General features: G+C 35.5%; 1 long non-coding RNA gene across 2 annotated transcripts; it reads left to right on the forward strand.

Annotated features, from left to right (window-relative positions):
• The first annotated feature begins 934 nt into the window (after positions 1–934).
• Positions 935–4,022, forward strand: LOC108200567 (uncharacterized). Of its 2 annotated transcripts, XR_010287765.1 has the most exons (7): positions 935–1,232; positions 2,000–2,143; positions 2,342–2,404; positions 2,481–2,615; positions 2,696–2,798; positions 3,416–3,484; positions 3,694–4,022. It is a non-coding gene; the product is annotated as an uncharacterized LOC108200567 (long non-coding RNA). The 2 variants fall into 2 exon arrangements; XR_010287764.1 differs by having other exon boundaries at positions 2,000–2,404.
• The last annotated feature ends 10,639 nt before the right edge of the window (positions 4,023–14,661 follow it).

Here is a 14,661-nt window from a genome sequence, read left to right on the forward strand (position 1 = left end):
TAATTATATAATATGTTTACCTTAGTTCTTACATTTAAAAATTGGTTTATGTACTTATCCACTACTATTTTAATCGATGTTCAACAAAATATGTTAAAAAAATGTTGAACTCAAGTTATATATATATGTTGAACAAAAAAAGTTTGTAAGTTTGTACCAGAACCCTCCCATATATATATATATATATATATATGTGTGTGTGTGTGTGTGTATGTATGTATCGCTAATTATAATTATATCATATAAATATAATTAAAATTTTTAAATATTTATTATCAATATTATATGTTATAATTATACTTATAATTTAATTAAATTATGTACATTCTATTTTAAAATTATATATTTATTATAAATATAAAATTATATTATATAAAATATAAATTTTAAATTATAAATAAAATTGTATTATATATAATACAAATAGAATACTCCCCCGTCCCCTGGATAGTATACATTGGGGAACGGGAAGCTGCACGGACTTTAATGCTCCTGTAAAGTATAGTTGCGCAATTTATCTTTAAAATTTTCTTTTTATGAATTAATGTTTTGAAGTTAAATTTTTATTCATAAATTTTTTTTAAAAGTTTTTATTAATAACTTAATCTTATAATTTAAATTAATGAAAGTTCATATATTATAATTTAAAAATATATTTGTTATTATTATCTTAAATTTACTTTTATATAATTTAGTTTTAAAATTAAAAGAGATTTAATATTATTTTAAAATTGTGATATAATTTATAGTTTAAAATATATATATATTATAAATATAATCATATTTAATATTTAATATAATATAAAGAAAAATATATTATATAATTCACTTTTAAAATTATAATAAAAAAATATTAAAAAAATATATTTGAATAACTACACTATAGGATAGGATTTATACGAGAGTGCTAGACTGCCAGGTGCTGGTAGCCTGGTATACACACGTTCGCCTCACAGAACTTCTCGGCAAACTGTCGACTCAAAGAGTCAAAAGACCTAATTCACTCTCCATCCATGATCCATCAGTGATCAATCTTTTTTCAGTTTCCCACTCTCGATCTCCTCTCGCTTTTTCCACTCAATGTCACTTTCCCTTTTCGATATCTTGGTGGATGGTGGGATCGATTCTTCTACAGGTTCACTAGATTGCTCGGCTTCCCAAACTGATTCGGATGCTTAATTACGGGATTAATTAATTGATTTCACAGATGGATTGCTGGGCTTCTTGTATCGGTACTTTCTATATCCCCAAATTTAGGGATCAGTCTGAAAAATTGCATCTAGGTTTTGTTTTAGTATTGATTCTTGGTGGGTATGAGTTTAGTGTACTGTTTGATGTTGTTAATTTTATTCTAGTCATGTGATGATGTTTTGTGAAATGGGCATTTGTTGTTAACTCGATTAATTAGTGACGATGATTTTACTTGGCTATACTGTTTATTTTGTTTTTTTGACTTCTGATTTACTTGGCATTTCTGTCAATGTTATCGTCCACTGTAGGAATTTAAGCATAAGCCTGAGTAATTGAATCTGTCGTGTAGGAATAATTGTGCGAAGTTTACCTTTACTTTACAGTAAGAGATAAGTTAGAATATGAAGTAGGACTGTTCAAAAATGATATTTTATCGAAGCAACGAATATGAAATCTGATCACATGAGTTGATGCTTGTCACGGGTGAAAATTTGAAGTATAAAAGTTTTGAGGATAAGTTCAACTTGGTTCCAGAAACAAAAGTATTGCTACATTGTGTTTACAATTTTCAGAGCTTTGAAAAGTCAGAAGACTTGACTTATAAAACCAAGGTCAATATAGTCTTGTAAATACAATTCAGCTTTACTATTTGTTTGGAAAAGTCCGAAGCAATGCTAACGCCTACACACATAATTAATTAGATCATCAACTTTTATGCATCATATTTCTTTTCCTCTCGAGAATTATTATTTTTATTGTGATAACACATTTGAATGGCTATTCATGTTTTTGGCTGTTTTGTACACAGGGGTATGGTATGACTGAGACAAATATGATTAGTGGTGTTAGTCAATCTGGTATATCTTCTGCTAATGGCACAATGATGCCGACTCCTGGAATGGGTCAACAAGGACAATATTTAAACTTCTTTACTGTATTAGTGCTTGCTTCGGTTAGTGTACTCTTCTTCTCATTCTCATTTTGCCAACTATAATTTTGATATTCTCATCCTCATTTGTTATCTGAAAATATAGATACATCTATATTTCCACACATGAAATAAATTATAGAGCTCTGGCTCCTATATAGGAGTATCTGTCTAGCAGTTTATTAGCAAGTATTGCAAGGACTAATTCAAAAACTTTGGAAGGTACCAAAACCTCTGTTCGGCCTTGCTGGTATAATGTGGGTAGCTTTCGCCGAGAGCAAACAGGTATGTCACCTTGCAGTAGTTATATGTGCAATTTATATATGTTCATTATTCTTGTATTTAACTTTCATTGTTTTAGATCTATTAAGGAATTTTTGCCCGGTAAAAGCTGTGAATGCATCAAGAAATGTGGACACTGAAAACTGCATGGTCAACTAATAGATACAGTTTAATAGGGAGAAAGTTGCTTGTTTGGCTTATGCTCGAATCCAGGGTAAGGCAGCCCTTGCACCCAGTTGCTTGCTCTTGTGCTTTCTTTTTTCTTGTGTATTAAGTTGAGGTTTTCTCTTGCAGCTTCTCTTATCATCTTGGAAGAGATATATTATACCGGGTATATGTGGCATTCTTGGGGGTTCTTTATATCAGTTAAATTTTGTTTTACATCCGAAAATTGAAGGTGATCCAGGACTTTTAACATGTTCCATATACTAATACTATGGGAATACTTCTACTTTCATTTTTATACATATTTTGTTATAGCTCTGTTAGTTTTTTAAAGAAGAAGGAAGTGAACTTTAGATTAAATAATAATTTTAGTGGCATCAGTCTTATCTATTCTTCATATGTATCGAGAATAAAACATTAAGTAATTAAGACTATGTCACTTGAACTTGGCTGATAGTGTCCAAGTGACAAGCTCGACAACATATTTTAAATTTGCCCTGTTAAGTAAATATTAAATAAAGGGTAACTATTTTTATCACAGGCTTTCTGGTGCATCTTCTCTCCTGTTTTTAGTCCCCTTCTTAGTGCGCTTTGCTTACATATTTCCTATCTTTAGAAATAAGCTTACTTATATAAGGTGGAGCAACTGAATGTTTATCACACGCTTTCTGGTGCCTCTCCTATCCTGTTTTTTTGTCCCTTTTATCTTTCTTTGTTTTTTTTTAAAAACAACTTTTGTTGCACATCATACAATGGTAATATATTGTTAATGATATTGGTTTAATATTTCCTCACTGTAATTATATTGGACTGCAGACTTATTTACAATGCGACTTCTCTTATATGAAGAAGCTGCCTCAGTTCCCATTACCCACTCACAATGTTGTTGTGAGAGGACATTCTCCGCTGGAATTTGAGGTATGTTTCTACTTGTGTAAACTCCTGTAGAATTTAAGGCTGCCTTTTTATTGATTTTGGTTACTTGGTGATAAAAATGTAAACTTGTGTACTCTTTTCAGTCCAACCTGCTTTTACACATATTTTAGTCCAGCCTGCTTTATGCAATAGTATGATGGCTTTGCAGAGATCTGAAAAGTTACAACCTCACTTACATTCATTATTTTTAGATCTTCGTGCAACATATCAAGACATTGCTTTCGGGGCTTAAATTATGCACTAGTTTCCGTCGCAAAGGAGCATCCTAGTTATGGAACAGCTTTGTCTTCTGTGATCGAGGGAAAGAACGAAGAAATGTCTAACACCTGAGCTGTCTGGTGGAGCAAGAATTCATTATATATTCCAATTAATATTTGTGAAGAGTTTGGAGATGTTCTTAGTGTAATAAAAAAATTCATTATATATAACAATCAATATGCGTGAAGAGTTTGGAGATGTTTCTAATGTAATAAACAACTAGGTAATATTTTTTTATTAATAAGATCGAATTGTTTATTCATTTCTCTCATGTAGTTTGAGCACATTCTTATGATCGTGGTGAATTGTCAAAAGCTTACAACAAAATAAAAATATTATTATTATTAAAAAGAACACTTTAAGCGTCGGCATTTTAGACAGCTGACGCTATAGGTAAGGGCTATAGCGTCGGCATTTCAGACAGCCGACGCTATAGGTAAGGGCTATAGTGTCGGTATTTCTGACAGCCGACGCAGTAGGTTAGGCTATAGCGTCGGCATTTCAGATAGCCGACGCTATAGATAAGGGCTATAGCGTCGGCATTTCAGACTGCCGACGCAATAGGTTGGGATATAGCGTCGGCATTTCAGATAACCGACGCTATTGTCAAGACAATAGCGTCGCCTACTTAACCGACGCTAAAGGCATATACCTATAGCGTCTCCTACATTTGCTACGCCACTTAACCGACGCCTTAGGGGTTATTTGACCGACGCTGAAAGTCCATTCTGTACTAGTGAGTACCGTAGTCCACGTGTGTTCTGCAACTATAGAATGACATAAAAACATTGCAAAATGTATGAAACTTGTTATTTTGTGAAATACATTCTATAAATATCACTATTTCATGAAAAATATTGAAAATCATTTATGTTCGACAAGTAGAACACATATGTTCCGTAATATGTAAATATGTTCCGCAAACTTAACATGTTTTGCAGAATAATGTGTTTTTCACTATTTAACTTGTAGAATGTTTAAGATTGTCAAAATTTTTAACAAAATAATGATGTTTATAGAATATGATTTGCAAAATACACATCTTGCAATGTTTTTATGTCATTATAAAGTCGCAGAACATACATGATATACGATACTACTCTACGGTACTACAGTAATTATGTGTACTACATGGAACTTTGTTCTATTTTTTAGGAGTAAATTAAGACACCATTGACCATGCTCCGGTTCGCATGACATGAGTTCAATTTTACCGTGGGTAGGGTTATGTTCAACCTCTCTTATCTCTTGTCCACTCAATAATAATTCTTACCTTTTTGTCCTCCTTTGTGTAATAGGATCATAGGATTATGATACCATCAACCTACCATATCACCTAACTTTACCAATTTCAAAGGGGCCCATATCATCAAAATGCATGCTATCCAGCTAATTATCCACACACCCCATGTGTTGCCCTTTTGTCATCTTTATAATCTCTTCACATTTTCTACCGCATCACCTCCGCAAGCTCGGCCTTTTGACACTCCTGTATCTTGTGTCAGTCCAGTTTTATGCAAGGCTTATATTTCTTCATTCCTATCCGATTTAAATTGATTTTTAATTTTTTCATACTTTTATTTGAATTGATATTTTTTACATGTATATTAAAATGTATAAAAGTAATAATTATGCTCGACAATTTCTTTTAATCCTTATATCAAATTAAAATTAAAACTATAAATTTTTATTTAATATAAATTTTATATAAAATAATTATGTTTAGATGTGTTTTGTTAATTTACATTTTTAAATAAGTGTAAAAAATCAAAAGAAAAAGTAATATGATGAAGAGTAACTAATTAAAATTTTAATAAAAAATAATTAAACTTGATATAGTTCATATCATCATTTTAAAATTTGAATAAATATTATATTTAAATATCTCAAGGTGGAACACCTAAATCTAATGACATGCCTTGCTGAAGCATATTTGTTTCCCAAAATCTAATTAAGTTGTATAAGAGCATCTCTTGGTTATAACCGTTGGTTAAATGGGACCAGCATATTATGTAAAATTTGTTGAACCTGTAAGACATTTTACTTCCATGGTATTGGCTATATTGGTTAGTTATAGTTTAAAAATAGTATGTTGTTAATATTTTAGATTGTTAAAATAGAATATATCTATTCAATATGGTAATAAATGATGTGCAATCTTCCTACAGATTTCTTACAGACTTGGAGAGGTTCGACAAATTTAGCCATATATAGAAGGTTGACTAAAATTATAAATAAGAGCTCGGTATAGTAGGAGACTAGGAGTATAAGTTTTTCGAGCTGTTTGGTTAATTTTTTTTTATTTATGATATTCCACGTCACCATTTACCCAAGAGTCTTCGATGGTTGGAGACGTTCTCAGTTGAATCATTATACATAAACCACAATTTTCAATGACAAGAAAATAATAATAATAATAATAACAATAATAATAATAATAATATCTATTTATCATGATTAACGGGACTAAAATAATTCTAAAAAAAGTTGGTTCTATTTCAGAAAGAGTGAATGGTGCCACCTTTAATATGCCCCTTTTGAAAAGCAAATTGCATGTGATTGATATTTTCTTCCCTTTTCTCCAAAATGGTCCCTCTTGTCTATGTCCTCCTATCTACATTCACTACTACAAACACTGAATTGAATTATTAATAATATCCCACCTACGCAAATAACACTATCGAGTAGGTAAACTAGCTATGAATTCCACAGAGTTGTTCCCAGTAAATTAACACTTCACAAGTTCAATATATATCAACCAGCTTCATTACAATAATTATCGTAATTATTGTAATATATCAAAAATTTGCACTATATAATTTCTTACATCATCTTCATCACTATCTTATAAGTACATCTATTAATATCATTTTTAATGGAAATTATAACAGATAGAAGCATAAAAATTGTCATTGATTTGCAGAATTACTTACTCTTGCAGAAACAAACTTGATGAGCCAGGTGTGATATTACTCTTTTACCCTTCATCGCCTCCTAAAAGACCAACAATTCTTGGATAATCCTCGTTGAACAAGGGTAATGTTGGAAATTACGACAATGAGAGTTCTTGACTTCTTGTTCATGTTCCTGCAAGCTTGTAGATCTGTGAATCTGACACATGCACTTTATTTTTTTCACTTTAATAATAATTAAATTACCAAAATGAATAAAAATAAACCACTATAACATAAATTACAGTCACAAAGTTGACAACAATGGAGCTTCTTGAAACGTGAGCAGACGAAGGTGGCGGCGGGCTGTGGTAATAAAACGGAAAGTAGGGCACAATAGGGTTTGGCGGCGGCGGCCGTACGTAGTACTTGTCCGGCGGCGCGTAGTAGACGCCGGTGTTTCCCGGTGGTGAGGTCCCGTAAGATGGCTGAGTCGGTGGTGGAGGGTAGTAGTAGTTATTGTTGTTGCCGGAGCTCGACGGCGGAGGGTAGTTTGAGGTGGAGGAAGACGGCGGAGGAGGGGAGGAGGTGGGCGGCGGCGGGGGGGAGTATGTGGTGGAAGGGGTGCATGGGTTGTCACAAGCGGAGCACATTGTGCATGCAACTTCATATTTTGAGCCAATCCAAGAATTTGAAGCTACATTTGATGCAAAAAATAGAGTGATTATGAAGAAAGTGAGTAGGGGGAGTGTAGAATTTGTGGTTATTTTCATGGTTGGTGAAGGAGAGTGAGTTGAGAGGGAGTGGTGATGAGGTTGTAGTGAATATTTAATACTCTCTTGGTTCCATCTAATTATAAAACCTTTTTTCGATATCAAATTTTGATATGTATTATAGATTTTTATGAAATATAATTGTTTTTTGTGTTTTAAATATAATCTAAATATTACTCCGTTTCAATTTGCATGTACACTTTGGAAAAAAAAAAAATTGTTTCAAATTACTTGTCCACTTCAACAGCTTTCAATGCAAAATTATATTTTCAAAGTCAATTCTACTCCACATATCTCTTATTTATATTTCCTATATCAATCTCACTCCACATATTTTGAATGCAAATAATTTGTGAACATCCACTTTTCTTAAAGTGTGTGATTTTTTTAAAGTGGACATTTAATTTGAAACAGAGGAATCAAATATCATAAGAAAAAATTAAAATAATTTATATAATCATATTTTATAAAAATTTTAAAATATGTGCCGAGTCCTTCGTTCTAAACATATACTGTTAAATGAGATGGAGGGAATATAATCTGTTGTATACAAGATATTTGAATGAATTAAGAATTATATATAAATAATTACGACTAAAGTAGGAATCCGAGCGGTATATAAGTATGTGAACTTTAATCTTTATGTTTATCATTCTTTCCTTTGGATGAGGCACAAAGGAGGGGAAAGGTAGTAAAGTTTGTATATTTTTTACTAGTATGCGAGTGATTGTTAAAAAAGTGACACCGACAGGCGACAAGTTTATGTGTTTTCTTTGTGGTGGTGGGCTACATTTGTAAAGTTATTGAAGATAATTGAAGGGTACTATGGGATTTGGCACTGCCTAACTGGAATTTGATGATTTAATATGTTCGCAAGTGTTTATTTATGCAACAATTGAAATTATATTTCTATCGTCAAATTTTGTTATACTTAGAGTATCTTCAATCCGAGATCCTTAACTAGAAAATTTTATGCAAAACAAGTGAGTTATTTAAATGTCCATCAGTTATTTATAACATGAAGAAAAAGAAAATAATGAAGTGTCTCAACAGCAAATAACAACATGACACTCTTCCTTCTTAAAATTTACCCTGTTTTCCTCCAAAATGAAACTTTCTGTATCGTTAAAGGATCCGGTAAACTTTTAATGGATATGTTGTAAATTAAATGCTCCTGTTTGAATAAAAGTTGCTGTTCGATAAATCTATAAATATCAATCTTAAATCATCAGGGTTTCCCTTTCAAAAAAAATCATCAGGGTCTCCATGTAAAGTCACCACTATAAATCCATAATCATAATCATATGGAAATCAACCTCCAGAACTGCATGTAGTTTACTAAATGTCAAACTAGTAGGTCGATATAATGATTGTATTATTACCTTTGTTGGACCGTAAAAAACTCATTGAATTTGTTTTATATATAAAATCGTATGCATGCTCGCATATCTTCAAACTGAAGTCAGGTTAGATAGAATTATGATCCCGAATTACGTAACCTGAGCAGCGGGATTCTGGGTAAAAATTTTATTTAAGTGTTAGAATATTATCCTGATAAGACCTCTTCCTAACATATTTTAAAGTTTTAGGAAAATCAGTCACTTAATATTAAATTTTTAAGCTTTTTACTACAGAAATATAATTTTCAGAGAAAAATATACATGTGTTTAAATTTATTTTCAAAAATACGGTTGAAGTCGCAAGACAATACTTAATTTATAGGTTGCACCGTATTTTTGAAAATAAAATTTGCAAGTCTTAATTTTAATTACTTAATATATTTAAATTTTGTATAAAAAAGTGATTTAAATAAAGCAGGAGAACTTTTTTTACTGGGTACAACTTTTTGACACATGCTGTTTTTCTCTCTATACTTTTTCAATTTAAAACTTTTACACGTCCTATACATTTTTTCGGTCGGTATTGCGTTCCCTTTATTTTTATTTTCCTTCGAAATTTTCTTAATATTTTAAACAAGGATCTAAACTTTCGTGATCATAAGGAATTTATTTCGTAAATACATTTCAGTTTTAACATAAATTGCTCTAAAAATATGAATTAAATATTCTCCTAAAAAATGTACACTCATCATACATCCGTATTTAAGATTACACAAAAAATGTAATTAATAATCGCAACTATATTTAGTGACATCAAAATTAATAAATTAATATTTAAATAACAATGGCTTCTTAATTTATATACAGATAATTGGGCCTTTTAAGCCTAGTACCACTAAATATTGATATAGAAGATGGGCCTTAAGCGTTCTATCATTCTATTTTCAGGTTTATCTCTTTTAAGTTTTAACCGAAGACCATCGCGCTTCTTACATGGATTAAATTAGCAAAATTTAAAATTTGCCAGCGTCGTATAGAGCACATGGCCTGATGGTCATGTAAAATTATTTTTTTTGGTTGTTTTTTTTTTTTTTTAAAAGCAGAGAATGTATTAAAACAATGTCCATGAGTTTCTTACAAAAGGACCTACCAACTAAGTTAGTAAGACAAAAACAGACGCAGCTGTTCTAAGAAAAGAAACCTGAGGACATCGAACAAGAACTGGAAATAAACTAGACTTGAACATGATTGGGAAGAGTGCCCGAACTGAGATTAAATCTGGCCAGGCTTTGCTGCAGAGGAGGAAGATGAAGCCTGGACAAATGACATAAGACCTTTGATACCATCAAGGGTGGCTAAGAGCTTGTGGGTGAGATTGTTCATGGTCCCCGCCAGAGCATGGAGAAAGGAGTCTTTAGCCCTGGATCCAGCGCCCCCTACAGAAACTGTGTTATTCACCGCCTCTTCAATGTCCTTATCAGCCTGCATAGTGTCGGAACGGTACATCGGAAGAACAGGAGCTAGCTTTTGTTTCTTCAAAGGAGGAGGGCCATCCACGACTTCGCCATTGTCGAGGAGCTGGGACGCTGGGATGAGAGTTCTCCCCATGTCTCTTGCCAGGAAGTGATCAAGCTCACCAACTGAATGGTTGATTTCCCCAAACTCGGTTACATTAGCCAGGCCGTAGTTTGCCAGATATTCCGCAGATCCATTCATAAACCCAGGGATGCATGCTACTTTCCTCTTAGTGAGCCCTTCCTTGAAATTATTGGCTAAGAGAGTGTTGAGTTTACGGTAGACCTCAAGTTGATCTTGGTCGAGGAAGATGTGCTCCTGGAGACTAATGGTATCATACACTCTAGGGCTGGTGGTTTCAATATGAGTTGCATCCCAACCCTTGGAGATGGCATGCTCACAAGCAGCATGGAGAGCTGTAACAATAGCTTGCTCATCGGTGAGGTGAGAGAGGGAGCCTAACGCAGCCCAGAGTCTCTCCCCGGTAGGATCTCTGATGATTACCCCGACACCATTACGATTCCCATTAGGCATAGGATTTTCAACAACAACACAATGGACATTGATTTTGACAAAACCAACAAGAGGAACTTCCCAGAAAACATCCATGAAGAAGAGAGGAAGAAAGAAAGAGAGGAAGAAAGAAAGATGAAGTGGAGTATGGGAGAGATGAGCATGTAACTCATGATAAAAAGGATGAAATGACGGCAAATTTGAAAAGGTCTGACAAAACCCACTGTCCAAGGAAACAAACGGCTGGAAAAACTGCAGAGAGCTGTAGAAAATGCTTGAGAACTAGCAGATAAAGGAGGTGACTGGGAAGGACTACCTATAATCGTACCACACAATCCAGTCTGCCAGAAAAGCACTGCTAGAAACGATTTGGTTAGATTTTATGAATCCTCAGGACGAAGAAAGGTGGCATGCGAGGCTTCTTGTGGACTTTATGCTCACTTACAAACTTAAAAAGCCCAAAACTCTGCAATTATCAGTAGGCAGACTGGGAAAGAAAGAGTAGTGGGCCATTAGACAGCACCAGTCCAATGGGCTGACATGATTGGGCGGCCCAAACCTTTTTTAGCAAGAGAGTCCGCGTTCTCATTTAGTTCACGCGGGACAAACTGAATAAAGATAGAAGAATTCAGTAGATGCTCAAAACTAAAACCCGGGTCTAGCAAAGGAAAATCGACATGTAATCCCTTGTTAAACGCATTCACCCCTATAGTCGAATCCGAGCAGATAACTGAACGCGAAGAAGTGAGGTTGTAGTTGATAAGGTATCAGATAACAAAGAGTATCCCTTCAATTTCAGTGTGGAGCGCGTTCGAGGAAGAGACGGGACCGGAAAAGGACAAGATCAGAGAGCCCTGATTGTTGTGGATGGTACCTCCAATACCTCCACCAAGTCGACCAGAATCTGAAGTTCCCCAGGCGCCATCCACCGCACAAATAAAATCGAAACCATGTCTCTTATGCAGCCAGAAGGAACTGCACTCTTTAAAAGTATGGAGAGCTATTGCCCCTTGAGGGTGGACTTTCCATAGGGGAGTGTCACCATAGTTTAGTACTCCTGAGGCTTTACCCCATTTTGAAGTTCTAATATAGATCAGTTCCGTCAAGGATTGTTTATTGACCTTGACTTTGGAGAAGACAAGTTCATTCCTAGCTAGCCAAACTGTCCATAAGACTGCAGCCACCACTATAATCCATATGCGCTTCGCCTGTCGAGAGACTTTGAAATTCAGCAATCTTGATAATGAAAATTGTGAAGATTCCTGAAGAAGATTAGGCAGACTCCACCATTTACTCACAAAACCCCAAGCCCATCTCGATAATTCACAGTCCCAGAAGAGATGAGTTGCTGTTTCAGCGGCCGAATTACACCAAGGACAAGAGCTAATAAAACCTTGAATGCGAGTCTGCAAGAAAGCTCTAGTTGGGACTATTCCATTGGACTCTCCATAAAAAATATTTGATTTTTGGGGGAACCTTACTTGACCAGATTACATCCCATACACGATTAGCTTGACCTGAGAAATTTGATCGCTTGTGCATTTGAAGATAGCAGCTCTTAGTGGTAAAAGGGCCAGCAGAATGAGACCAAATCAGAATGTCCGAGCCAGGTTTTAAGGAAATAGAAAGCAGCAAAGTAGAGAGCGAGCCAAAATCAGCTGGATGGATGGCAAGAGGGCATTGTTTCCAGAGATTATCATCCCCCCAGAAGGATAGAAAATCGCAGACAGAGAGGTGATGTTTAGCGGCAAGACCATATAGATTAGGAAATTTAGAACAAAGAGGTTCATCATTATACCACCAATCCTCCCAAAACAGGATCGAGGATCCATTCCTCAGGACCCACTTGAAACTACGTCTGTCGAGAAGGGAAGAAATGGGGGAACACTGATGAGTAAAAACGATACTCTTGATGATAGGAGAACAGCCTTTCGGATTTAGAAGATTAATATCGAAATTCCAGGCTCTACCATACTTAGCAGATATAATTTTATTCCAGAGACTGTCCCTTTCTTTATGGGCTTTCCAGACCCATTTCGCTAACAAGGCAAAATTTCGTTGTCGTAAGGGAGTTAAGCCTAGCCCTCCTAGCACCTTAGGTGCGCATACTCTATCCCAACTCAGACAATGCATTTTTCTTCCGGCGTCTGACTCTATCGTTCCACTCCACAGAAATTGACGCCGGACTTTTTCTAAATTGTTTAGCACTGTCGCTGGAATTTTGAAGAGACTAAACCAATAAGTTGGGATGCTGTCAACTGCTGATTTAAGAAGAACCGTTCTCCCAGCTAAAGATAGAGTGGAGGAATTGTAGGCTTTTATTTTAGAGCGAAACTTATGCAGCAGGGGGGACCAGTAATTAATGGAGGTAGGGGATGAACCCAAGGTCGCTCCGAGGTATTTTAGAGGACCATTGCCAACTTCACAACCCAAGAAAGAAGCCCATTTTCTTGTGAAAACCTCAGATTGTCCATACCCATAAAGAGCGCTTTTTGAGAAGTTAATCTTTAGGCCCGAAATAATCTGGAAGCATTGTAGAACTCGTTTTATTCCTACCATAGAGCTCGGACCAGGATGGAGGAAGAGGATTACATCGTCAGCAAACTGTAAATGAGTAATGGGTTTGAGGCCTTCACAGATCGGAATACCCGAGATGATTTTGAGGTCAACTGCTCGTTCTAACAGTTTCGCCAGAACTTCACCTATCAAGTTGAATAAGAGCGGGGATAAGGGATCCCCTTGTCTCAGACCTTGAGAGGGAGTGAATTCGTCCGAAGGAGTGCCATTTACAAGGATAGAAATCTTTGAGCTTTCAAAAATCGCAGATATCCAATCCACCCATTTCTGGTCAAAGTTCATGCACTTTAGCACCTCAAAGACAAAACTCCATCGAATTTTGTCAAAAGCTTTTTCGAAGTCGATTTTCAATACCATACCAACTGATTTTTTGGACTGCAAGGAATGGATGACTTCACTTGCGATTACTATGCTATCTGAGATATGCCTGCCTTGAATGAAGGCAGACTGAGAGGGTCCAACCACGGAGTTCATTACAGTTTTGAGGCGCCTAGCCATTACTTTGGAAAGGAGTTTCATTATGGAGTTCATCAAACTTATTGGGCGGAACTGGGAAGGAGAAGAGGGATTGATGACTTTCGGAATCAAAACCATGAACGAAGAGTTGTAGCCTTTTGGGATGTTATGAAGGCTGTGGAAAGAGGAGAAGAATTGCATAACCTCTGCGCGAATTACAGGCCAGAGAGAGCGAAGAAAACCCGCATTAACACCATCCGGGCCCGGCGCTTTAGTGCCATCTGTGGCGGCCAGGGCATCTTCAACCTCTTGTAGCGAGAAAGCCTTGATCAGGTCATATTTTTCCTCAGGTGATAACGAAGGTAGTAGACCCTTCCCCAGGAGGAATATATTGTCCGAAAGAGGTCGAGTAAGTAGAGATTTAAAATGGTCAAAAAGGAAGTTTTTGATCTCTATAGGTTTGAAGATCAAATTACCGTCCTTCACCAGAGAAATAATATTGTTCGAGTGGTTCCTCTTTGCTATAGCCCTGTGGAAGAATTTTGTGTTTCTTTCCGCTTTGAGCTCCCAGTTTAATCTAGATTTCTGGCAAAGGGCCCCCACTTTCACCCTGATTAATCTATCTAGTTCATCCCTGAGATTCGACTGAAGACTGGTATGGTCGTGATCTTCATCAGCTTTGTTCTGTTGTGATTGCAGAGTCTTGATTTTTTCATCTATTGATCCGAACTCCAAATTTCCCCATGACTTCGCCACCTCACGTAGCCTTCTAAACTTCTGTGTAAACCCCTTCAATCGACAATTAGACCAAGAGTGCCTTAGGAAAGAAGTGAAGT

The sequence above is a fragment of the Daucus carota genome, chromosome 9 (genome assembly GCF_001625215.2).
Source record: "Daucus carota subsp. sativus chromosome 9, DH1 v3.0, whole genome shotgun sequence".
Lineage (NCBI taxonomy): Eukaryota > Viridiplantae > Streptophyta > Magnoliopsida > Apiales > Apiaceae > Daucus > Daucus carota.